Source organism: Uloborus diversus, chromosome 2 (assembly GCF_026930045.1).
Source record: "Uloborus diversus isolate 005 chromosome 2, Udiv.v.3.1, whole genome shotgun sequence".
In the NCBI taxonomy this organism is placed as follows: Eukaryota; Metazoa; Arthropoda; class Arachnida; order Araneae; family Uloboridae; genus Uloborus; species Uloborus diversus.
The window spans coordinates 79,328,303-79,355,838 of NC_072732.1; the positions used below are offsets into that span (position 1 = coordinate 79,328,303).

General features: G+C 35.0%; 1 pseudogene; it reads left to right on the forward strand.

The window, feature by feature from the left end:
• The window catches only part of LOC129235247 (synaptotagmin-15-like), a 191,290-nt pseudogene that overhangs the window by 118,152 nt on the left and 45,602 nt on the right, over positions 1-27,536 (forward strand).

Here is a 27,536-nt window from a genome sequence, read left to right on the forward strand (position 1 = left end):
GACATCCACTATAATATTTTTGCTACAACCGATCTTATTCCAAATACGATGGATTTATACCACGTTGTAATTACAAGTTGAGCAGTTTTATGTCTATGTAGGGGAAACCCGGCTAAAGTGGATACCCCGGGCAAAGCGAATTTCGCCTATAACTCCCAAATAATTAGTTGATCGGCAGCTGCGTTGTCATAGCAACGATCGTCTGTTGCCACTACGTGTGCGGCAAACACGTCGAGATGAAAAATGTTTTTTTTTTTTTTTAATAATATGCTCCTAACGTTTGGATGTTGACTTTTTTTAGTTTAATTTCTTTGTTGTTATAATAATTACGGCAATAATTAGTATTGTAGAAAAATCATTTTTAATATGAGCTTTTAATTTTCAATGCTTATTTTATTTTTAAGTTCGATGTCTTTGTTTGTAATAACTACAATAAATAAAATTGTAGCAAAATAATGTTTTTTTAATATGTTCCTATTTTCGAGTTTTATTTCATTTTTAAGCTCAACCTCTTTGTTTGTAATAACTACAATAATTAGCATTGTAGCAAAGAAATGTTTTTTGGATATGTTCCTTTAATTTTCGATAGTTATTTTATTTTTAATGTTTAGTTTCATGAAAAATAATGTTGTAGTTCGCTTTGCCCTAGTACCGAATCCACTTTGCCCGGGGTGTAGGGCAAAGTGGATATTCATGCCATTGTTGAAAACTGGCCTTATATCTAATAGTGTAATTAATATTAAGGAAAACCGTTACTGCATTACGTAAGTTCATTAAATGAAGACTGATTATAAACATTTGTTTCACTTTCCAAAGTTATAACTAAACGACAATAATCAAGAAAAGTTTAAGGTATTCACGTTGCCCGGGTTTCCCCTAATATTAAACTACTCTCTGCCGAAATGTTTAAAACACATATTATCTCCAGAAAAAAGTTAAACTTCAACTCCTCATAAACAAAATAGTTTCCAAAATAAGTAATGAAACCATTTGAAACACTAGTTTTGAGAATTTAAGTCGTTCTCTGTTAAAAACACAACTGACATTAAAGGTAAATAAATTTATTTGTGTTTGAAAAGTAAAGTAAGAAATAATGCGTTTGATTGCACACAGTTGTAGACTGTAGCCTGTAGCCTACACGTGTTCATCCATAAGTTCATTTATTAAGCATTGAAAAAGGGGTTCCTTGTAAACCCAAAACACGTATATGCAGTACTCTTCAATTTAGTGCAATGGGGTGGTTTCATTCAGTCAAAAGTACTACTTTTAGTCATTGAAATGGATAGAATGAGCAAAAAAAAAACATGGACCCTGAAAATACTTTTATTTTCCCAACACTTTTTTTAAATAATTTTTTTTTAATTGTCCGATTTTTCAAACAAGGCATGGTCTTTGTGACGTCACAAATGAAGCTTTTTGGTGCATCTTTGTACCACGTTTCCACGTTATGATAATCAAGAAGCGAATTAAAATTGCGCTCTACGCTTGCTATCAACCATATCGTTGCCAATACACGTGAGTAAAGATGGGAATTAAATATTTTGGACCGTGAATGGCAACACTGAATGGCATTTCATCATTTGTGATGTCATCGGCAGAAGCGTTAAACGACGAAAGAGAGTGCCGATTTAAGTAATTTTCTAAAAATATTAAACTTAAAGAAAATATTTAAAAAATGGTCAGATTCTATGTTTTTAAGCATGCTCTTTCGAAAAAAATACTTTTAAAATTTTGGAAACGACCCCATTAAACGTTGTTATTTCTTATCACATTATCTTTTTTGTAAAATAAGTTATTATTATCTTTTTATTCAGGTCTCTACCTATGGGTCATTATCGGCTGCAGTCTGGGAGGGGCGGTGATCCTGACCCTCATCATCGCTTCCCTCATCTACTTCAGGAGACGCGCCATCAAAGCCAAGAAAGGATCAGACCTCATCGATTCTACTTACATTCCCGGGTCCGAATTTTGCCCGCAGCAGATGTATGTTTGTTTATTCGCATTTTTCTGAAATATTTTTCCTTTATCAATGATTTTTTCCACTAAACTCAATCAGATAATCTGTTGTTTTGAAATCTGAAAACCATGATGTAGAACTTATAGCCTAAGTGGTCCCATAGGAGACAAGAATGGAAGTAGCCATTTAGGGTACCTTTCAATTATTTGTTTAACGTAGCACTACATATTTTTTAGCATATTTAATTTCGAAAGACGTTGTAAATGGCCCCCACGCTGACTTTATGGTAGAAGTAAGTATTAAGATCAAGATTATAGTCGATTGCATAAAAACTTAGAAAAAATCATTAACATTAAGAAATTATGAAAAAAACTTAAATGACTTATTAATTGAATTTACAGTGCTGGCCAAATTATTAGGCTAAGACTGTTTTAAAAGCAAATTCTTTATTGATTACATAACTATTGACACATTAACGAACAGTGAAATAATTATCTAATATTTAGTATGCATTCCCTTGTTCTTGATGAGCATTTTAAGTCTTTTTGGCATAATTTTCACAAGGTTTACACCATTTCTTAACTTTTAAAAAAGGAGGTAGCAAATTGTTTATACTCACTATTATATATACTCACATACACAAATTCTCACTAATAGGCTCACTAATTACCTAACACTAACTTTAAATATAACAGAACACACTAATAAAAAGAACTAGTGAACTAGTTCCTGGTAGATAGATAAACAAAGAACATAAACAAAGCAGACGGTGCTGCCACCTGCAAACATTAAATTATGCTAAAATAACGCAATAATCAATGTACATTATGTACTGTACTTTAACAGTAAAATAAATAGTATTTTAGTACAAATGGTGTACAAAAAATAAAAAAAAAACTCTTCAGTCTAATAATTTGGCCAGCACTGTAAGTACTACTAAAATAAAATCTGAGACCATTATTTAAAGCCCGTATATTATTTAATAGATTATATTAGTTTTGAAAACTTTATGTATGCATTCCATTAACCACCATCTTATGCTACCAGAAAGAAATAGCATAATCATGTGTGCAAAGTGAGAATCTGTTCGGTTTTCTTTACTTATTCTTGAGAACTTAGCAACGAAGAAAACGCTAACTTCCCACTGAAAAAGGGTTTTTAAAACTGTTCCAGGCGTCAATAGTCCTTCGCGTAAAATTCAAATTGCTTCCGACAGTTAAAGCTCCGAAACGTTATTCCGAAAGTCACTTTAAAAAAAGTTTTCTTTCCCTCAAACTTTTTTTTCCTCTTCGCTAAGAGTGTTTTCAAATAAGTTTTTTTCAAAGAAATCGTGGAAAAAAGAGAGTAAACCACAGAAATAAAAACCAAAAACAGTACCTTTACTGTATATGCATTAGTTGATATTTACGTCTATGTTTTTTCTCCAAATATTATTTCCTGAATGGATTTTCTTCATTATAAAATAGCGCACTCGAATGCATAAGTACTTTATTTGTTGAGTCTTCTGTCTCCACTTTGTTTTATGACTTTTTTTTTCTTCTGGTACCGCATATATAGTGAAGGTTTTTCCATTTAAGTAAACATTTTTCGTTTTGAGCAATTTAACTCTGCTACAAACACAGTCAAGTTCCAGTGAATATAAAAGGCAATTTATTATTTTTATGTAGAAGTATGTAACAAAGACCAAATTATTACGGCATACGAACGATTGGCGTTTGACAAGGTAGAAGTTGCTCTAATTTTCTGACCTAAAATTCCTAATGTTTTGAACTTAGTCCTAAAAATCCTAAAATTTTCAGAACTTTTCCCTGGATTTTTGAAGAAAAAAAGGAAGTTCCGCTAAAATAGATTCAAACGTTTTTAGTGGTCTTGCTCACTTACTGTTTACATCTCGAAATTTCTATTGAATCGCATGCAGCACTTGCATGGGGTAAAAATCCTTTGCCTGAAAAACTGCAAGTGGTACACGATAACTTCAATAGAGTTGTTACCGCACCGCAATCTGAGAGTGTGTAATGGCGAACGGTAGACTTGAAAATTCAAATTTTCAGCTTGTAGCCAGTGCCCAATTGACTCTTAAACCAACTTGCTAAAATTAGTAGTAGTAGCCACTTTGTCCAGGGTTTAATCTTTTTAATGAAAACAGTAAATCAATCGTAAGGCATTACACTAAATCAGCGGTTCCCAACCTTTTTAGTTGTGCGCCCACCAGTTTTGTAGAAAACACCATTGAGATCCACTAACTACTATATATTATTTGCAGAGCTAAAATTTTCTTTCTGGTTTAGGTGGGGGGGGGGGGTGGATCTGCTCATATAACTTTCCTTTAGTGTAAAAGTCATCAAAGTTAAAGCTGCATTAGATTTTTGGCGATGTTTTGCCTCTGTAAGAGAGTTGATATCTAGATTGAAACTGGATAGTTTTAGCTTCTAAAAACTCGCAACACCCGATGCATTTCTACATTATACTAAAAGAAGAATAAAAGAACTGCAATGAAAAGTCTCATTCAAGTTAGGTAGATAGTCGAAAAGCCCCCAAGTGTCTCAATCTCGCACACACACAGACACACACACACACACACACACACACACACATTTTACTGGTTAGTCCACCTCCTATACTGAAGGTCACCGGACTGGTTACCTTAAATGAGCATTGTCCTACTAGAAAAAGGCCGAGTCAAAAGCCAGAGATCCTTATTTGGCTGTTTAGCGTTCTCAACACTCACCAACGTGTGCGCCAATCTCAAAAGTTTCAAATTCTTGCTTTTTCTTCTTTTTTTTTTTCACTAATGCTACTCTACAGCAGAGTTCACGCGTGGATTTAGAAAATCTCCTTTTTGTAGTTAAACTAATTCTGCAAATGTTAAGGCATTTTAGTAATCTTACACTGTAATGAAGAGTAAAAAAGAAATGAAAATCTTTGAACTTTAACAATCTACACTGGTGTGCAAAAATTAAGGAAGAGACGGTTTTTTCAATATAAATTTGTACAAAAGCTTTCCAAATCAACACATTTAGTACCGTAATATCCCCAATATGTAAGGACATGTGTAATAGGGTGGGCCGAAATAATCCGAAAAGTTTTTTTTTTCGAAATCAATTTTTGGATAGCGCGCAAAAGTTGCGTAGTGAGCTAGTTAGCACTCACAAGAAATTTCTTGGATATTAAAAAATATCTAGCCGGCGCTATTTGACACTGAAAAACCGAAAAAAAAGAGAAAAATGAATTTTTGTCTAAATTTTTTAAAAAAAACTAAATTCCCAATATTTTGCTGGAATGCACCGAAAATGTTATATAATGAGCCAGTTTGAACCCATAAAATGTTTCATTGATTTTAATGAGCATTTAACCGCTCCTTTCCGACATCAAAAATTGGAGAAAAATGAAAAAATATTGAATTTCTTTAAAAACCAATGTGAAAATTATTTTTCAAAATTAAATCATAGACTAATTAATTAAATAGCGCCATTAATCATAGTAATTATTATCACGCAATAGTATCATACATTTTCGAGAACTACCTATATAGATAATAAAATTTTAAAAAAGAAATCTTCAAATTTGATTTATAATACCTCATGCATAATGAATATTACGTTTTTGGAATAATATTGTCCCTTGTTATCAAATGATGGAAGTTCTTTCCTAGCTTGAAGTTTAGCACGAATGTATCCATCTCGTGCACTTTCACCACGAACTTTTTTTGCAGCTTCGGTTATTAGTTTCACACAACGTTTCACAGCTTGCGTGTGACAGGGAAATTTTTCGAAAGTTAACTCTGTCGAATGTTCTTTGCACATTTCTTTCCATTGTTGGTCTTTTAGATGCATTGTAAGAGGTGGCTCTGTTACAACACAGTTTGCCCAATCAACTAAATCAACGGCTTCAAAATTGAGTTTAGGACACTCAAAAAATCGTACACCATCCGAGCTCTTCTTCTTCTTATTTCTAGAGTTCAGAATGCGCCTAACAGCTAATTCCCGAATGTATTTTCTTGAGTCAAACAACATTGTCAACAGTAGCTGTTCAGGATGAGCGAAATATGCATTACTTGAGAGAACTTTGAAAATTATCTCCTTAACGTTGTCTGGAAACTGCCTTGCAAGAGAAATCATTTTCCAAAAATGTTGGGCGCGGTACTGGCAGTTCGGTTTCATTTTTATTTCAAACCACATTGGAGCATAAACTAAAATTACATACTTTACAAGCATTGTAAGGTTTTCTGATGGAGTTGGAGTGTCTATATACAAGCGTAACAAACGGTTTGTAGTTGTCAGCCATCGCGCATGACTGACTGAGTTTGCCTGGGCTACTGTCAACCACGCTTGAAGGACAACTACCATCTTTTACGGCAAGACAGATTCTATACAAATATTGTTGTTCAGTACTTAAATTTTTTATATCTTCCATGTCCAAAACCAGAAGATTGCAGTCAATTTTATCAAAATTGACCACCGGATTTTTTTTACAATCTCTAAGAAGTTGTTCGATAGCTCCAGAATATGAATGTGGCCACTTTGTGCAACCGTCCAATTCCAGTATAAGATGCCTCAGTGGCAACTCATAGTGGACATTGGACACAAGAGAGGACCCCTTTAATTGCTTAATTCCCAGCTGTGGAGGTGTAGAATTACAGCATTTCTTTTCGGGGGCTTTTGTCTCTTAAGTGGGTCATAAAGTCGAGAAGAAGAAATGGCTTGAGAAAAAGAAGAATACTTGCGTTCAATTCCTTAATCAGTTTAAAGGACTTCAGAGGATTCACATTTTTTAATACTCAAGGGCTCTATTTGTCAAATATATGTAAAATAGTTATGAAATAATCTTAGGAATAATAGAAGTAGTTGAGCGCCGTTTATTATCCAGGAGAAACAATTGGAACCGAAGATTAAAAAATTAGCATTTTATGTAACTATTTTTTATTTGAGTGTGTGCATTTTTTAAAATTGGCGTACAAATGTCGCATAAAATTGATTGAATTTTCACTGTTTTTTCTAAGTAACGTATTGCGTAACATTTCAGTACTTACTTATTTCAAAACTACTTTTAATTTTTTTTTTTTTTTTTTTTCATTTTTCCAATGTTTTAGTCATAAAGGAGCGTAGCTAAATATTCTACGAAATGTATAAAAGTCTTTGAGGATTTCAACTAATTCACTGACAAATACTTCTAATGTTTGCTGAAACTAGCTTCAAACTTTTATTTTCGACCCCCCCCCCCTTTTTTTTTTTTTTGAAAAAAGTGCATTTTTGCCCTTTTTTTCAGTTTTTCAAGGTCAAATAGCGCCAGCTAAATATTAAACAAATTTAGCGAAATTTTTTATGGGTAATAACGGGCCCATATAGCAACTTTTCCGCACTATCCAAAAACAGATTTCCAAAAAAGTTTTTTCGGCCCACCCTAATGTGTAATGTAAGCAACACTTACTAAAAGAGAAATCAGAGGGATTCTATTCTATTCTATTCAAGAGTCACAACTGACTTCAACTGTATTTATGTCGAGGACTGCATACTATGTGCCTTGCCTCTATTATTTTATATACCGATAGATGGCAGCACCATCACCGGATCGAACAGTTAGTGAGAATTTTGAACTAGCCCAGGAGCTAATAGCTACCTAGTACTAGCACCCCCAGAGGTATCGTTTCACTTGGAGGACATTGAGCCCACGAGCATATTTAACGTCGCCCAGTCCCCATTAATGACGACGGTGGGTCTTCGACCAGCGAGGATCGAACCCGAGGCCCTCCGGTCCCGAGTCCAATGCCTTACCGATCAGGCTACCACGGCCCCAATCAGAGGGATAAAAAGAAGCTTTATTGAAAAAGTAGCATGGAGCGCAATGCGACTGAAGGCCGAAACATCCCTATGATGGGTGGCCAGCAAGAAACATCCGGTCTTTAGTAGAGGATATGATCTCGCCCGACTGCTAGGTAGGTTTCACAGCGTCTGCCCATGCTGAGAATGAGGGTGTCAATGAGTTGTTGAGGCATTGCTGTCCATTCGTCTTGCAGCGCCAATCGAAGCTCCCGAATCGTTACTGGTGGTAAGGTACGAGCTGCCAAGCGTCTGCCTAGAAAATCCCATACATGCTCGACGGGATTGAGATCCGGAGATCGTGCCGGCCAATCCATACGTTCAATATCCTCACTCTCTAAGAGCTTTTCGGCAGCTACTGTGCGATGACATGGTGCATTGTCGTCCATGAAAAGGAACTGCGGATCCATAGCGCCTCTAAAAAGACGCACATATGGAAGAAGAATTTCGTTACAATAACGGGTCCCGTTGACTGAACCTGCGTCGAAAATGTGAAGGTCTGTACGACTACCAAGCATGATGCCTCCCCAAACGAGAACACCGCGACCTCCATACCTGTCCTTTTCAATGATGTTCGAGGGATGATTGCGGCTTCTCCGCTCTCTCCAGATAAATATGCGATGAGAATCGTTACTCAGACTGAATCTGCTCTCATCTGTAAAAAGTACTCGTCCCCATTCATTGTCTCTCCAATTCCGGTGTTCCCGGCACCACAGAGAACGTCTTCTCCGATGGGCCGGCGTTAGAGGTACACACCGTACAGGGCGTCGTGCAAACAGACCACCACCGTGCAGTCTTCTGGCCACGGTAAAACGGGATATCGGTCGTCCAGTCGCCAGTGTCGTGTGTCTAGCGATTTCTCCCGCTGTCTGCCGCCTGTTTCTTCTGGCCTGTAAGACAATATACCGGTCATCTGTGGGTGTGGTTCCTCGTGGACGACCACTTCTGAATCCCCTGATAGCTGTTCCTGTAGTTTGAAATTGTCTCCAAAGTCGTGAAACGATGCTGTGAGCAATTCCGAACTCTGCAGCCACACTTGTCACACTGCGGCTTTCCTCCAACTTCCCAATGATTCGACCTCGGGTAAAAGCATCCAGATGTCGTCTAACAGATTGATTATTCGCCATTTCTCGCTGACGCAGCAACTCGGTGTGATTTTAATTGCTATACGGCGTGCAATCTCTTTGCCAGAAATACTGATCTTACACCGACAACATGCTTTATACTACTCAGGCACTCCCCCATTACGTTTGCCTGCATATCTGTGTATGTGCTACCGTACATCACCTTGCTTAATCTCCTGATTGGTCTTTCTGTCCGCTCTGCCTCTTCGTTCAGCTGATATGCTAATTTTTCGACTTCGTCCTTAATTTTTGCACACCAGTGTATAATGGATATAATTTACAACATAAGAACTGGTAATAATTTTGTTTTCTTTTTCAAGATATCAATGGCTAGCTCTTTTTCGCAAATTAAATTTTTACGAAGAAAGAAATATTTACAGAGCATTTTAAATTTTTTTTTACATTTTGCACAAAAGAAATTCTGATTACTAAATTTCTTGTCGTCATTTCAATAATTTTAATAGAACGCAGCTACTAAATTCACGAAAATTTGTAAGAATAAAGCTAAAAACTTGTTTTAGTTGATTGGGAAGGATGTCGCCAAGGAAAACAAACAAGAAGAAAATATTTCATTAACAACTGGCATTTTTTCAATACATTTCTTCTTCTTTCGCATCATATTTACTTTGTGTTGTAGATAGTGACGCATGATTTACATTGGCTATATGCTGTATTTTCTCCGCTATTTGTGCCTTATTTACGTTTTTTTCACCTTAATCATAATCAAAGGAGAAGCATTTTCAACTCGAAGCTTGAAGCTAATATGTACTGGCTTCTCTCTCGAAATGTTCTTTAATGGAGTTTCTGATTCATTAGATTTCATTTTTAATTATAAGGGAAGGTTCCAAAGAAATAAAAAAAAATCTTATTGACTATGAGTTCCTTATTGGGTATGAGTCAGGGCTCTTGAGTGAGTGACGGTGCATCTAACTAGTGAATTTTCGCAAAAAAAAAAAAGAAAAAAAAACGGAAATTAAGACCCCAAGATATATTTTGATGTTTCATATTCTCGACCAATGTCCACGGTCCAGCAACACGCCCATGGGTTGGGAACCGCTGCACTAAATGATATAACGTGGAGAAAAGTATGGTATTAAAGACCTGTTACTTCATTGTATGCATATTTTAGATCTAAAAAGAATGTTTAAAATCTAATACTGTTTCTGCTATCAACTATGGTAAAAAAATTCAAAATTTGTACTAAAAATTGAAAAAAAAAAGCTTGAATACTTGTTTGTTGCGAATAGTTTCCTGTATTCTTCCTTTCATAAGATTGAAAGACATGTGTTACATGAGAATAAAAGTCTTGCTTTATGAAATCTGAATTCTGGAACGTAAAAGTTACAGCCAACAACCACTAGCTTTAATCTCTAGCTACTTTCCCTTCAAACATTCATGTATTTTTAGGTTTCAAAATTCACTTAAAATCGGGCAGTTGCTTGCTTTGATTATTCTACTTTCTTTGTTTTAATTAAACACAAGTATATTATTGGTAGTGTTTTGACAAAATAAATCTAAAAACAAAACTAAGTCGAAATGAAATAAATATGTAAAACAAGTAATTACAATGAAAATTTAAAAAAATTTTTTTTTTACTCAGATGGTTATGAAATGGGGAAATGTGTCCGTTTCCCTCCTCCCACCAAATAATTTTTCAGCCGATAACCTGAATTGAACAAAAGATTTTCTTTTTCCAGTTACTAGTTTGTATGAATTCGCTGATTAAACACAAAATCACAGTATCCATTTTACAACTTGCATGTATAAATTTCCAAGTTTTGCACCCATACAATTTTTTAAAAAGAAATTTCTTTTTTTTTCGAAAGAAGAGGGGGTGCATTAGCAGCGTTGACAGAGTTGAAGCATGTGTGTTCATAATAGTGGTGTTAATTTTTACTGATATTTAGTACTTATTTTCCCTGTGCTAAATTTTATCCTCCGTTTTCAAGACGAGGTTTAATATTGAAAGAATAAAAACGCAGAAATATTCAGAGAATTTCTTTTCGCAGTAAAGCGTGAATAAATTCAACTTCTATCATTTTTGAAGTTGAAGATCAAACTTTGAAAGAGATTGAAACCAACTGAAATTTCACAAAAGTTTTAGAATGATTGAGCGAACGGAATTTTAAGCGACTCATTATGAACTATTCCTTTACAGTGGGATTCAAGTTGAACGACAATTCGAGAATCGAGAGCTCTTTCAACGCGACTTATTTTCCATTACCAAGCAGGAAAGTATTATTAAAACTTAAATGTTTTGAAGCTTTTGTAGGTTTCCGAGATTCTGTAAATTTCGTAAAGAAATGCAGAAATATATTTTTTGTGCCGAATCCGTGAAGCACAAAATAGAAATAATGATATTTTGCTGTTTTTGTTCCAAAAGATTCTAATGACTAGAGTAAAAACGCAGAATTTTTTAGACTTTCTTGTCACGCTAAAATGTGAGTCTTATCATAGAAAAAAAAGAAAAAAAAAACGAAAATTTAACTACGTTAACCCTCTTTTTTTTTTTTTTTTGTCTCAAATAAGCGTATTAACATTGGTACTATTATAGTGACACTAGAGAAAATTTCCCTCCGCATCAGCCTCGCATCGAAAATGCAGAGATATAGATGACTGGTGACGACATCTATCGGTGGTCAAGAAATGTATCGCCATTCTATGTTTGGTACAATGAAATGGCCTACACTATAGATATCCCTTTATTGATAATCATTAATTTCGTGGTGTTGAAAAGCGAGAATATCGAAATGACAAATTACCTTCTCTTCGAAAACAGATACCATGCATGAAAATCTGTGCAAATGAGCGACTGGAAATACGGGGATTAATGAAGTGGTAGGAAAAATTATAATACAGTGGGCAGTATTTAAAGCATTTGAAATCTTCGAAATAATGATCTATGTTGAAGCGTTCAGAGATTAATGCTTCGCCCTTATTTTAGAAGCAGGTCTCGAACATAAGTCTGGAACAGCCATAACCTCGTGACAGGCAAATAACCACATGTAAAAGCTGAGCATATCTTCATACTAGCAGCTAAAAATATTGAAGCAAACCTGCGGGAGGTTCGCAACGTTGGTATGGACTCACGTCTATAAAGTGAGGATAAAAGCTACGATATGTAGCTGGAAGTTACCTGCCCCCACAGCCGGAGCTTAGGCAAAACTGAAAGCAATATCGAATAGCTCAGTTACAGCATCCAGATACTGCACTTTCGGTCGTATGGAAGCGAAACTGTGGATGACGTAGCTGAACTGGTCGGTATTTCTTTCGTTAAAAGTGTTGTTCGAATCATATCATTCCCTCAAATATTATTAGAGGAGGTACCCTTTCTAATAAACCGACCGGATACCCCAGTTCAAAGGCTTACTGTCATTTTTTGGCAATATTTCTAGACAGATGACGATATTTTTACGGGATATTGGCCTTTTTGGGTTCATACTTTTGTTTATATAATCATATTTAATTGCATGGAATCTTAAAAGAATATTGGCTGAGAGACTAATAATACAAAATGATTCATAATGGTGTGCAAATACTGATAGCGTATAAGTGTTAGATAAAAATATTGTTCAAAAATCAACTCTAATGCCAACCGCCTTGTCAAGTGGTCAGGGAAGTCTGACTGGATGGGGGAGGTTCTGGGCTCGAATCCCAGCTCTGGCATGGATGTACTTTTTCTCTCTTCTGCTCTCGTCCATTATTTATGTGAATGTGTCGTTTTTCTGTGAATAGTTGGCTACTCTCTATAAATGGGGTCCTTATGGCATATGCGTACTGTGGAAGTCGGACTTCACACGCAATTAATGTAGAGTTGAAAAAGTAAAGCAGCGCCCCCAAATTGCTAGCTTAGCTGGTACAAGACAACAACAATTCAACTTTTTTACGTATCTACTTATAAAAGAAGAACATCAGTGATTTTCATACACAAAAGTAATTGTATTTCTAAAACTAATGAGCAATAGATCACAGATTAAGTGTGTGACGTATTAAATATTCTCAAAATGATTATCCGAAACGGATATTTCCACCCGAAAGTTTTTGTATCTTTAAAATTCATCAGCAATAGATCACAGTAATGTGAGAAGCTTGTTCCACACATTTACTGTGTTCACAAAATAATCGCCCGAATTGTATACCACTTTTTACTAATTAAAAGGATTAATTTAATCATTTAAAAAAAAAAAAAAAAACGAAAAAAGGTCGTTTACAAAGGAAGTTCATTTTCTTTCTATCCCTCTTCCGCCCTTTTTTTTCTGTTCCGTTTTTGGTTCAAAGACCTACCGTGTACTCCAATTTAGGTCTAAACGAGGCACAAGAGACACATCAATGAACAAGAAGAGAATTGCTCTACCTTAATGTGCAAACAAGTTTTCTAAATGAAGTTGTGAATGCTTTCTATCGAGTTAAACCAATGGTGAAATAGAATAGGTTGCTGACCACGCACAAAAATGAAACGAGAATATTTACGTTTGACTTATACAATTGTAGAATAAATGTTTGTTTATAATAATTTATTTATTTTTATTGCATTTTTAAACTAATCATTATCTAAGGAGAAAGTTTTAACTTTTTTCTGCTTTCTTGTTTTGAAACAAACGCTCACTCACTATTTCTGAACTCTGAAAGATAATTTTTTTGTTCGAACGTAATTCATATTGAAAAGTAAATAAATTAATTTTGGCACGAGACCAGTAAATGAGAATATACACGTAACAAACAGAGAAACAGTGAATAAAATTACAGACACATGTTTCGCGTATTGATAAGAAAAAGGCGAGTCGGATATTTTCGATTTCAAAGCTCACAACGGTTTCCCCGGCAAAAAAAAGGGTTTTTTCTAACCCCAAAACACATGGTAGAGTTTTTTTTTTTTTTTTTTTGCAATTCCTGCTTTCATATTATTTTCTCATTCATTATTTCTGATTTAAGATAAACCTTTTAAGTCTTAATTTGAGGAACTAAAAATTATGCTTTAATGGTTATTTCAAGGATATTCAAACTTAGCGAATTAGGGGAGGAGATATTTTCTTCTAGGAAACAGAAGGTTTTCCTATGAAAAACAATGCGAGTGGCGCTCCGAGCATGAAGTATTGAAACACCATTATACGTGCCTCGTCGTTTTGAAATGTTTAGAAAAAACTGTACCAGAAGGACGATATATTTTTTTTAGCCGATATAACGCTTTAAAATGATGTTTCAGCCTCTTTTGAAAGAAAAATTTGAAAAAAGTTTTTGGAGTAAAATCTGTTATGAGCTCAACGCTTTTAATAAAATCATACTTTAACAGTTTTTTTTTTTTTTTTTCGATTTTTTTGTCCATATAAAAATTAAACTACTCTTAATTCAATAAAATGCAGCACAAATACTGCAAAAATATGTTTGAAGTTCAATTTTCGGAGAAGGAAACGAAGTCTTTTAACAATTTCCCGTTCCCAAAGCCGTCCCGTTCCTCCCAATAAAAAAAATCGAAATTATAAATATCAATCTCACGCATTTGACAGCAGAATAATAGCGAAAATGCTTTTGGACCTTCCTTCCTTTGCTCATGACATGTTTTAATGTTTTCTATTCATACTAAAAATGAAAATGTTTTCGTTTTTCCTTGAAATACTGATTTTTTAATTAGTACACACAGCGTTACAAACTTGCTTTTATGTAAACATAAGTCTTTACTTATTACATTTTTACTTTCTTCCTATCTAATATATAGAAAAAAGTATTGGATTCGTGCAAATTTTCGAATTTCGAATTTTGACGGATTCGAACGTTTTGAGGTGTGCTGAGTTCATTTCGACCATTTTTGGAAAATGTTTGTGTGTGTGTGTGTGTGTGTGTGTGTGTGTTCGTGTATGTGTGTGTGTGTGTCCGTGTCACGTATGTGTGTGATCAGTTTTTTGTGACCGTTCTACAGCAAAAATTACCACATGAAACCGAACGAAATTTGGTACACGTATGTGCCCCTATGTGAACTTGTGCCCATTGGTTTTTTGGCACGAATTCCTCCAAGGGGGGTGGAGCAATGGGACGTTTTTTGAGTTTTGCGTGACTGCTAATCCCCAAGAAGTAACTGGCGGAATCAAACATAATTTGGTCCATACATTGCCCCTGACAGGTATAGGTCCTGATTCAATTCTGGTGTCAATAGCTCAAACGGGGGTTGAGCTATAGCACGTTTTTTGTTGTCAATTGTGACTGCTGTATCTCAAGAAATAATGAACGTAATCAAACAAAAATTTATCAACAAGTAGTCCTTAGAAGGTATAAGAAATGATTCTATTTTGGCGGTCAACAGCTGAAAAGTGGGTGGTGCAATCGAACGTTCTTTTTTTTCCATTGTGAGTGCCACATCTCAAGAAGCAATGCTACGTTCTAGATGAAATTTGGAATAAATATGAATCCATATGTAAACAGGCGTTGGTTCAATTTTGGCGCAAATCGCTCCATGGGGTACTGATTTTTTTTTTTTTTTTTTTTTTTGTGTGTGTGTGAATAAAAGTAGCTTTATAATTGCAACAATAAGAAAGATAAATTGGAATAGACTATCGTCTGCGTTTATCTCGTGCTTGTAATTGCATGGAAAGGATCAGAAATATTATCTCAATGATTTAAAAATTTTAACTTTGCCATTTTGTGTTTGTTAATAAATAAATGTTTGTAATTATTTTAAGCAAGGCTTTTAAAACAATTTTCAATTTTCATTCTTTGCTTTGCTTTTGAGATAAATCAGGATTTGAAATGGTCGTCAAGTTTTGGCATGTGTAATTTTATTTTTGTTGGGAATATTGCTTCTTCGTTAAGCATGGGGAGGGATCAGAATTATAAGAAAGATATAGAAGAAAGTTTCGTGATGGCCACAACATACTAGTTATTTTATTGATGGCTAATTTAAATCTTATTTGTCAAGGTCTTAAGAAGATTCAGTAATGTGTTGTACAGAATAATAGCGTCTTCAATATTCTTTAATTGGAGAAGCCTAATTGAGCTTAAACTATAGTTGGAGCAAACTTAACCTGACAGCATTGTGAAAGCTACCCAGATTTTAATCACAGCAATACGACGCTGCCAGGTTAGGTTTGCCCCAACTATAGTAATTTAGAGGATGAAAATTATTATTAACTAGCTGAACCGTTCGAAGCATTCGCGCTCGAATACATTCCAAGCATAGTCAGCGGTTTGTTAATGTAGTTTGCATTATAGTTAACAGAACTTCGACCGTTCTCGATAAGTGATCGATTAAATATGGGTCAACATAACGTCCATCTCCTGATTTCCCACTTTTTACATTTTCCCCCCATTTTATAATTTTATTTTTTCAAAACACTTGGAAAAAACATAAACTTGAAGATGTTTTTTTCCATCAACCGTCAAAAATGTCCTCTTTCTCCTTAATAGATGGCACTCGTTGTTTCGTGGTCTACTGCAAAAGTTCAAAAAAAAAAAGAGGTTTTTTTTCTTAAAATACATTTTTGAAAAACAACCAAAATGTGTTGTTCGGTTTTTTTGGCAGTACTAGTGAACAAAATCTTTAAAATGACGCCTTACTTATGAAGTTTGTTTAAGTATCAGGGAAGTTATGTCGTACCGACAAAAAAAAAACACGCAGGAGAAATTATATATATGATACTCTTAAATACAAAAATTGATGTCTTTCAACTACAACTACAAACATACTTTAGTATAAATCAGGCTTTCATCCGGCATTATTTTTCCTTTTAATGACGCCAAGTAAAAACCCTAACTGCAAAAGTAACTTCGTAATCAGACCGAGTATTCAATCAATTGCTGAATGGCAAAATTTAATGGCGTCTTTAATGTGACGGGGCAATGTTCTTTCGTTCGTGATCATCAACTAAAATGAAACCATTGACGTGATCGGAGAACAAGCACTTTTTCCTGTTGGATTGTCTCCGAAAACTCATTTCAGGGACACGAGTGTCATGGCATTAAAGTGATAGCAGCAATATATGTGAGGAGATATTGGACAGTGAAGCTTAAGTGAATATTGCATTTTCCTCCATTATTTGCGGAGCATCGAATTGATTGTCAATCGGTTCACAAGAAACAGATTCCGAAACATGAGAGCTTTTCTCATATGTTAGAGGAATATGGAAAAGAAAATAATTTGAATGTACAGAGGAAGAAAATGACAAAAGAAGCAACCCTTACATTTTCATATGCTTTTTGTTATTTTTCAAAAGCATCTGAAAGTTTAATTTTTGGAGAAACTTTTTGATTCCCATTTGAAGTACACTGGCCTCAAAAAGTTAAGATACAATCGGTTTTTTGCGTCTAACTTGAAATGAATGAATGTAGAAACAAAAAATTTGGAGGATATGTGCATTAAATAATTTTTTATTGAACGCGTTACAGAAATTTGTATAAGTGTATTGCGAAAACGATTTATAACAAAAAATGCAATCTTTGTGGAAAAGTTCATGCTTGAAGAAAACAGAACATTACAGTGTTGAGTGTTATACAGTAAAATGCCATAGAAACAATACAAAAATGGGTTCTAATAAGGAATGTGCCCCCCTCCCTAACTTGAATGCATTGGTGGCATCGATTTTCCGTGCTGTTTATTAAGTTGTCGGACACCGGAATAAGAAGCGAAGCCCAGACACAGAGTAAGCCTTGTCCCAGCTCATGTAACGACCTTGGAGGATGATTTAAAACAGCATTCTGTCTTCCAAGGTAGTCCCAAAAATGCTCTATCAGATTCAGGTCTGGAGATTGAGGTGGACATGCCATTCGCTCCAAACCGTAATCCTCAAGATACTCCTCAACAATCCGACCTCGGTGAGGTCATGCATTACAATCCATCAGAGTGAAGTCATTACCAATAGCACCAGCATATGGGTGAACATATGGATCAAAGATCTCATCCCGATACTTCAGACCAGTCAGAGTTCCTCCATGGAACACATGCGGGTCAGTGTGACCACCAAGCGAGATCCCTGCCCAAACCATGATTCCACCATCTCTGTGCCTTTCAACCGTATTGGATTGATTGCATCTAGTGCGCTGTTAACTCCAGATCAGTAGACCCCCTGAAACACTCTCCAATGTAAATCTGAACTCGTCTCGAACAGCACAGAAGCCCATTGCTGCTGGGTCCAGGAAACATGTTCTCCTGCCCAGCATAAACGGATCCTTCGCTGTAGTTCCTGAGCGGAACACAAAAACTGGTCGTCTTACATAGAGACCTGCATAGTGAAGACGATTTTGCACCGTGGTAGCAGAGATTCTTCTTTCTGACCCTAACCTAAGCAATAGCCTAAAAGGAGTGCTGGTAGCATCTACGCTTGTGGACCTTTCTAAGGATGTAATTCCTGTGAGAGTCGCCAACGTGAGTGAAAGGCCAAGGAATATCCGAAAAGGTGAAGTGTTGGCAACTTGTACTCCAGTAAACTGCATCATTAGAAGAATCAATTCCCCTGAGACTGTGTCTTCCGAGTCCTTGACATCGAAGTTAATTGGGAGTGCGCCGTTATCGAATGATCAAAGAACTGCTGCGGAACAATTGGTGGATGACTTCAAGCATCTGTTTTCATCTACATCGGAGGATGTTGGCCGTACGAATTTAAACGCAGCATAGGATCTACACTGGAGAACACCCCCCTATTAAACAGCATCAAAGACGACTACCGTTCGCCAAGAAGGAAGAGGTTGAGACCCTCCTGAAAGAGATGAAGGAGAATGATGTAATCGAACCGTCATCCAGTCCTTGGGCCTCTCCCATCGTCTTGGTCCGAAAGAAAGATGGCTCCACCAGATTTTGTGTAGATTACCGACGGCTGAATGAAATCACCAAGAAAGACAGTTACCCTCTTCCTACGGTGTTGTGTGATAATTGCTTAATTGCTGATGAATAATTTAGCAGTTGTTGACGATATTTCCTGTACATAGTGTAAATAAATTTCCTGTGTTTTTATCAAGAACTGTGTCATCCTTTCAAGAAAGTGGAAGTCGCACCGAATCCGTTACAATATGTATAGCCTGGAGCAAAGGAGGGTCAGAGGGGACATGATTCAGTTTATCAAAATGAATGATGATAATGGATTAAATTTTTGCGCGGAAAGCAGGACGAGGGGTCATTGTTTTAAGTAGAGACGTACCGAGTACTCGGTAACTACTCGGTACTCGGCCTACTCGGCCAATTTGCCGAGTACTCGGTACTCTGCCAAATTCTGATCAGATACTCGGTCAATACCGAGTAGTTGCAAAAAAATTGAATATTGTCCAAGACAGATACTAAAATTTATAAAAAAGAGCAAGCATTATATTCTGTAATCATTTACAATTAAAATTTATAAATAAAATTTAAATTTTGAGAATAATGAAGTTTGTAATGCTTCAATGGAATAAATCTTTATTTTAACGTCCCCAAATTTAATAAAACTTATTTATTAAAAATTATACAAAAAAGATAAGTATAGAAAATATGGAATTTTTATATTAAAAATGGATTTTTGCTACAAAAAAAAAAGTTATAAAAAATATAAAAATTCCTTTGCTTAAAAAATAAAAGGAAATAAAACAACGTTAAAAGCACAGGGCAGGAACACTGCAGACACGTGTTTTGGCGTTACAAGGAATTCCTTTTTCAATGCACAAAATGGGAGCTCGTGGAGTTAACGGCATCCGACAAAAGTCGGATTTTTTTGTCGAATGTCTTTACATTCTTTAGCTCACATGTTATGCACTAAAAAAGACGTTCCTTGTAACGGGGGGGGGGGGAGAGAAACACGTGTCTGTAGTGTTCCTGCACATTTATTTTATCTGCTTTTAAAAATTATTTATGTTTGGCGGACTAGAACTATAATTGATTGGTATACATAATTTGTTTTAATTCCAACTTAATTAATCATACCTTTTATTTATTTTTAATTTTAAAAATAATTGTTTTTTAAAATTTTTGACACAAACAAAATTGTTTTTATAATGCATAATTAAATTTCATTAGGAATTTAGTTTTAAAAACTATTATATGGACAAGGAGGTCTATACTACTATTCCGATAACTTCAAAATTCATCGCATGTGTGTCGGTGGTTCTTCTTAAAACATAATTGGTACTTGGTAACTCGGCCGAGTACTCGGTAACTCGGTACTCGGCCGAGTAGTGAAAGGCCGAGTACTCGGTACTCGGCTACTCGGCCAAAGTGCTACTCGGTTCGTCTCTAGTTTTAAGCTATTCAAATCTCAGGCTCTAATCTGGAAATAAGCAAAAACTACTACTTCAGTAGGATTGTGGGCAGTTGGAACAGCTTACCGGAAAAGGTGGTAATGAGCAAGGGGTTGGATATCTTTAAGAGGGCCATTGATCTTCATTGGGGACTAATAAATTGACTAGGGCCAGCTTTGCTGGGCCAAGATCCTGTCGCTGGTCGCCACATTTGTATTTGTATAATCAAGGCAAATATTAGCCCTTAGTTGAAAATTGTACAGATTTGGCTCAAAAAAAAGTGTAAATACTTCTTCTGGAATCTCTGTGCACAATCAAAAAGGGAGGTGTACAATCAGACTTCACTCAGAGTCTATATACATACAAAATTTTAACTTATTCTTATCATGGCATACCGTTTTTGAGTTATGCGAGATTTATTAATACCAGGAGTGAATTGTTGCTTGAACTTACCGATACGCCGTTACTTTTCGAAAAAATTAAATTCCGCTTCCAAAAAAAAAAAAAAAAAAAAACTGGCTGGAATCATTACTCAATTATTTCTTATTGGCGTTTCCGGTACTGGAACATTTACTAATTCACCTCTGCTTGATATTTACATACTGACGTCACGAGAAAACTCGTGACAAAGAGTTCAGTAATGATTAAAAATGGGCATTTTGGTTGCCCGTACGTTCATATGCACGTCCAGACGGGCCGTAAAAAACTAAACATACATCGGGTAAAATGGAATTTTGAGGCCTAATTCGAATGATTTTGATTGATTTTGATGAACAGGAAGCAAAATAAAACACTAATTAATTTGTGATTCCATCGTTGCAGTAAAGTTTCACAGAAATGATTAGTTATTAAAAAAATTCATTGCATTTCAATAAAGTAAAAGAACACTACTTATACTTAAAATACACCGCCAGCTCAGTTATTCCAAAGCACGAAAAGCACGAAACTGCAGTCCTCGGATTGGAATAACTGAGCTGGTGGTGTATTTTAAGTATTTCTGCCTTAGCCCTGGCTTTAGGGCGGTAACTTACTACAAAACACTACTTACGTTAAAGGTCGTTGATCAGAATGCGAGCTGCAGACTGTACTGAGTAGCTAAGTAGCAAGAGCGTAAACAAATAAAGTTTATTGACAGTAAACCAAAATTTTTTTGTTCTTGAGGAATTGAAATTAAAATTAAAAAATATTTAAACATTTGTTTTTGACATACTTTTGTTTACTTTTTACAATATTAATTGGCGTAATTATGGAAATTTATGTTTCAAATTTAGATGTCATTTCTGTAGTAAGTATGATTTTGTACTACAATTTCTTGCTCCATTTTTTGCTCGTTTGTAATTTTGCTGCAAACTATTCAATTGCTTTTGAGATACCATTAGATTTTAAATTTTCATAGTAATAATGCTAATTAATAATCATATTCAGACAAAGTCAAAGCCGATCATCAAGCCTGCAGTCCGAACAAAAGTGAGTTTAGTAAAATTCTTTTAAAGCTTCTTTTATGTAGCACGTATTCTGGGAGGAATTAGTGATCCGTAATTGTCCTAAAACTGTACCAAAACGTGTGTCACAAAATGTTCAGTGTAAGTGTTCGAAAACTATTCTTTAAATCCATCCTATAAAAGCCTGAAAAGTCGCTAAAAAGGGTGCTGAACTAGATGCATGTTCCGAACATTGTTTTTAGAAGTGTTTTGAAAAATAACCCAAAAAAGTGTTCTAAAAAAGAGGACAACAGTACGTGATAAAAAGCATCATGGCAGTGTTCACTCAACTGTTCTAAACTTTTACAAAAATAGAGTTCTCAAAAAGGAGAAAAGTGTCCGTGTGAAAAAAGTGTTCAAAAAGTGTTTGATTATTTGCAGTGTGGACCACATTCTAAATAAGAAAATTAAACAGTAAAATATAAATAGTTATTACAGGAGATAAACAAACACTACAAATAATAGTAAGTTATGCAAAAAGAGAAAATTGTGTGTTTTTTTTTTTATATTTTTTATCACAGGAGAAACATAAAAACCCTCAGGACTCACACAACACAGCTGTTTTCACCACACCTTCGCTCACCACTTGATATTTTCGAACACGTTACTTACTCTTCTTTGCAAAATTTAATGGGGCTTCTTTTGAAAAAATGGGAGTTTTGTTCTACACCAAGTTCAAAAGTTTTGACCCACAAATGATTTAACTTGACGACAAGGATTTTGCTATAGCACGTTACATGTCCTCAGTTATCCACTGGCTTTATTTTATTTATTTTGGTATTTTTCTCGAACAACAAACGTACTTGAAATTGTATAAAAATTTACTTTAACAAATACTGAATGGACTTCACAAATTTTTAAGTTGAAAATATAATAACTGAGTGGAGTTTCCAAAACTTATTTTAAAAATATTTTTTCATCATTATCACACTTATTTAAAAAGATAGATCAGTTATTAAAGATAATTGAGATGAAACTTATAATATTTGCAAGATTCCATGAATGAATCACTTTGTTAGCAGGTTCATTCATAGAAACACCAAGCGGTTCAATGATAGCAACTGCGTCATTTTGAATGTTCTCAAAATTCTCAATGCTGTGACGATTCATGATGAAACTTTAAATATGGGAAATTGTACTTGAAAATGCACTCTTTCAAGTCAATGTTCCCATTTGGTTGTCAATCACTAGTAAGTGAACAGCAGAAATCTTATTTGGACGTTTAACAATATGATGTATTGATTCAAACTCCTTGACGATTCTAAATTTAACAGTTTTGAGACAAAAGAAGACACTAAAACTGATTTCGTGCTCTGGTGGGGAAATATCTTCGAAGTCCAGTCATGGAACCGGTTCATTGACGGCAATCTTCCCCTATTATTATTGTTGTTGCAAGATTTTGAACACTTCCATTTTTCCATACATATATTTTTTAACTAATTTTCCTTCAGACCAGTTATTCTGTCGTGGGAAGGTAAAGCAAAGTATATGCAGAAATGCGTTTTTGAGATACTTGAAGAAACGCGTTTTGGATTCCGTACCAACAATAGGGAAATGTTGCAATTGAACGTTTTGTTCCTGCTTTATTTTCAACTGAAATCAAAGCAAGTGTGCACACTGAAGCTAAAATGCAATCGATGACAAGAATGCATATGTAACTACTGCAAATTTTTCAACACACTTAAGTTTTGAGATAAAATGAACTTAAAAAGTACTCCCGATTTTCTTTTAAGAAAAAACATTGGGGAGCGGGAGAGTTTGGGGTAAGTTTGCTTTATTTCTTAATGACTTGTTTTTACCTAAATAATGGTACCTGTCTCGTCTCAAATTTCTTAGTACGCTACATTATTCTCTTAAAAATTAAACACCTCATGAAATGCTTTGCGGCCCTCCCCCTCCCCCTTTTTAAAAAGTTAGTGTTTTAAACAAATAGAAATTTTTGAATCACTTTTGCAAAATTTTTATCGATACAAAAAAGTAAATAAAGTATTTAACCACAGAAAAAAAACAGGTTTTAATTAAAACATATTTCAGACTTGCAGCCGCCATGCAATTATAAAGCTAAGCGATTCCAAAAGCAATATCTATTACAGATTAGGGTGTAATAAACAGCAGTAACATTGTAGTCATTTTTCCTTCCACCCAACCAAAACTCTCTACAGCCAGAAATTAACATTTTTGTAGGTGTACGTTATTCAGTCTAGCGAGAAAAAAAAATTATAATCGTGATGAAAAAAATCACAATTCCATTAGCACTGAAACTAACTTTTTTCCATATTTAATTCAGTTAATACGCAATTAGTGATTTCAAGCGTAGATAGTTACAACGAAACAAAAAACCCGAAGAGATAAAAAAAAAAAAAAAAAGATCCCGAAAATAATCCGCGTCACTTTTTCGAAAGAACTTGAACGTTGACGTAGTTTGAAGAGTCGTAAAGTGATTTTTTGTAACCAATCTGTCAAGAAACATGCCCTTCAAAACACAGGAAAATGTTAAGAAAAGGAAAGAAAAACCTAAGAGAAAGTTTTTATAACTTTGTCTTGTTAGTGACCCGCCATCTTGTCTGGTGTTCGTCATGGTAACCATTTATTGATCATTCATCCAATTGATACAGACTTTTCTGCCTTTTCCCCTAGTTTGTATCCCAGCATTTTTTGATTTTGTATTGTAGCGATTTTTTTCCCCTTTATATTTCACTAGCGGTATCCTCACGGCTTTGCCCGTAGTAGAAAATTAAAAGGTCATTTGGTTCGCCTGTATATCTACAAACAATGGATGATGAATTTCTCATCAATTTAATGTGTTAATTTGCTCGCCCATGGTCGCATAATGGAAGTTTGCTCGTCCACGTAATGGTAATTTGTTCGCTCACGTTATGATAATTTGCTCGGTAAAATGTTCTTAAAATTAGAATAGAGGAAGAACAAAATAGAATTTTCGAAAAATCGCTTCGATGTACTCATGCTCACCCCTACGCTTCGAACTAATTTTGTGCCAAATTTCATGAAAATTAACCGAACAGTCTAGGCGCTATTCGCGTAACAGACGTACAGATATCCAAACTTTCAGCTTTATTATTAGTAAAGAAGATATTAGTGTGCGTTTATATATGATATATATAAGCAAAATTAATAACAGGAAAAAAATTGTGAAATAAACAATATTTCTAACCAAAGCATCAACATATGGTCTTGATAGAATGATAGTAGTCTAAGTAGAAAGTTTTAAAAATCGAGCTGAATATGTACAGTAAACTCCAGAAAATCGGCGGTCGGATTATCCACGGTTCGGATAATTCGCCGGTCTTTTTACATACATACATGCATACACACACACACACACACACACACACACACACACACATATATATATATATATATATATATATATATATATATATATATATATATATATATATATATATATATATATATTGTAACGGATCCGGTGCGACTTCCACTTTCTTGCAAGGACGACACAGTTCGTGAGAAAAATACAGGAAATTTATTTACACCATGTACAGGAAAGATCGTTAAAACCTGCTAAATTAATCATCAGCAATTAAGCAAATATCACACAACACCGTAAACTCAACGGTTACACACGTATTTAATTCCAAATACGAAAAACAACACAGCGAAATGCCTCGCAATAAACAGAGCTAATACACTCTCAGTACAAATTCTCAATCGAAACTAACTCTTTATCATGCATAACGCTTTTTATACACACCGAAAGAGATCTCTCAAATATTCCACAAGATTCCAAATGCTTCTCGAAAATAGTAGACGGTTATTTTGTTTCTTCTTTTTATTCATTCACGAATCTTATCAATGAAAAATAGGGGGACCATACACTTCAACCGAATGTATAGGGGCTGTATATTCATTACGGGAAACTATTTACAGGTTACGTTACTACAATAATTACTATTTACAGAATTTGTAACATTGCCCTCTTCCCAAGGACTGCACGTCCCGGGCAGTACAATCCCCAGAAAGAGTGCCAAACGTCTATCACAAGTGCACAAATACACACATTAAATAATAAACAATAATGCATAGGAAACACAATAATAACAAGAAATATTACTAAACATTAAAAGCAAAAAAATTATCTGCAACTTTTATGTTATCAACCATGGTTGTTTACGTAATACTCATGAACTATGGTCATAATATGGGGTTAATCGATCATAATGTACAACCCTAGGTTTTGCATTAAGTGATTTTTGGATCCTCACTACGACGTCATTCAGTCGGTTAAGGATTTTGTAGGGTCCATCCCAATGTGACTGCAATTTGGGTGAAAGACCTGTCCGTCGGATGGGATTCCATAACCAAACCTTGTCGCCTTCGTTGAATTCATGTCCAGTAGACCTTGGGTCGTATCGGGTCTTCATCTTCTCCGCCGCGATGTTGATTCGCTCTCGTGCGAAGTTATGAACGTCTTCCAACCGGGCCTAAAGATCCTGGATGTACTCCTTAGGCGATGCAGGCGCATCCGGAGGACGACTGAAGACGAGATCACAAGGTAGCCGAAGCTCTCGCCCGAAGAGCATCTGAGGTGGGGCATATCCGGTAGTCTCGTGGACAGCACTGCGGTAGGTCAGCAGGAACAAAGGTAGCTTCTTGTCCCAATCCTGTTGATTTCTGGAGACCATAAGCGAGAGATTATTCAAGATTGTGCGGTTAAATCTCTCCGCCATGCCGTCCAATTGTGAGTGTAGTGGTGTTGTCCTACTTTTCTCAATTCCGAGAATTTGACATAGACCCTTAAACACAGCACAGATGAAATTCCTCCCTTGATCGGAATGAATCTGCAAAGGTGTTCCATCTCTCGAGATCCAATGTTGGACTACACTGCAAAAAATAATTGTTGTTTTTACAGTAATATACTGCTTTTTCCTACAGTTTAATACTGCTCTTCTAAATAACAGAAAAAAACTGTAAAACTGTTTTAGATTGCGCAAAACGATGCGCAAAAGGTGTTTCTTTTCATACGGGAAGAGAAACTAATGAATTCAAAGTATCGACAGCCATGTTAGTTATTTTTCGGGTGTGCTGAGACAGGACTGCTCAGCTGTAATCCAAGTTAAAGGTAAGTGCTAGTAATATTATTCATTCCCTTTTCTCAAAATGTAGTTTTTTTTATCATCGATAATGTATGTAAAATAACAGTATTTATTTTGAAATCATAATTCGTATTCCAATATTCGTTGACGTTGACTTTGCAATTTCTTTTAGTTGCTAAGTTGTAGCGATTGCTTTATAGCAAAAATCCGAGTAGTTGTTGTGATTCTGAATATTTTACTGCCCGTATGATAGTTTTTAAACATTTTCTGAAACTCAAATTTGATTTAAAAATAAATCAGTTCCTTTCTTTATCGTTTTTAAAGTTATTAGAACATTAGATTTTGTTTACGATAATATTTTGTGTTATATAGCATGTGAGTACTTAAAATTTAAATTCTTATGTCTTCTAGTAAATTTTTAGCGAATCGCGATTGACTTCTTCCTTCTGGTTTTTTTTTTCTTTCTTATGTTCAGTTTTAAATTCTTTAACAGTTTGCATTTAACCATTTTATTGATAAACTTTTCGTTATAGCAATGTAAATAAATAAAATAATAACGTGACCGAGAGACATGCAAACAGTATCAAGTTTAATGATATTTTTGTTGAAGAATTTGCCACTCTGAAAGACTCAAAATTCTCTGAAATCTGGAGCCAGCTTTCATACTTATCTAACAAAACTAAAATAATTATAATTAAAAAAAATCATCAATGAAGCACTCCAAAAAAATAAAAAAATAAATAAAAATAAGCATCTTTAGATACAAACACGAAACCCTTGTGTTTTAAAAGTTTTATATTTGCGTCAGTAAGAAATTAAAGTTTTACTTCTGGAAAAATGCACTAATAGCATTGAAACTTGTCAACTTAAAAATAATTTTAGAAACCATATTCAAT